This window comes from Meriones unguiculatus, chromosome X, assembly GCF_030254825.1.
Source record: "Meriones unguiculatus strain TT.TT164.6M chromosome X, Bangor_MerUng_6.1, whole genome shotgun sequence".
Taxonomy (NCBI): domain Eukaryota; kingdom Metazoa; phylum Chordata; class Mammalia; order Rodentia; family Muridae; genus Meriones; species Meriones unguiculatus.
The window spans coordinates 77,275,886-77,276,844 of NC_083369.1; positions in this window are offsets into that span (position 1 = coordinate 77,275,886).

Sequence of the window (959 nt, forward strand, 5' to 3'; positions counted from 1 at the left end):
AGGATCAGAGACCTGTGCATCCTGGACTTTTTCCCTGACTGAACCAGAAGGACTAAATGAGAATGGGTGTGTGTGCATATGTGTATATATATATATGTGTGTGTGTGTGTGTGTTGGATCAACAGTTAAACAAAAAGAAGCCATGAATTTAAGATAAAGTAAGCAGAGGTGTTGCAGGGGTGGAGAGGAAAGGGAAGACAAAACTGATTTAATTATAATTTCAAAATAATTATGATGAATTTTCTCGATCAAATTATTTCAAGTAAGTACATACACCCTAAATATTGGTGGCACTCTCTGGTGACAGTCCAGACAAAAGTACATGGAAGAAGGAAGCTTTGCTGTTCACCTGCTTGTCCTCACTCTCCTTGGTGAGTTCATCAATCTTGCTTTGGCTTTACTTCACCAACCTTAGAACCAGCTTCTTTGGTATTTCAGCATAGACTAGAGACCAGCATCCCTTTAGGAATCCTTCAGGCCTCAGTACTAAACTGGAACAGTTCAGACATCCCACCTCACTAATGGACTGAATGACTACTGGATTCTTGGCCTCCTCACTGTGAGACAGCCATTGTTTGGCCACCCATATGGCATTGCCAAACTAACAATCATATATATGATTATATATGTTATATAACATATTATATGAGAGTATGGATGTGCATATATATATATATATATATATATATATATATATATATATGCACACGCAGGCACACATATTGTTTTAATAGGTCTGTTCCTTTAGAGAACACTAATACAGTGACTGATGAAGGTTTGATGTTTCTTGAATTTTCCTGTCCAAGAGCATTCAGTTTGTAATGTTTATAGCTGTTCTCAATGACTAAATTCTTTTTTTCTGTTGCTTTTTTGTTTTTTATTTCAATTATTATTATTTATTACTATTTATTCACTTTGTATCCAGGCTGTGTCTCCCTCCCTAGTCTTCTCCCAAGCCC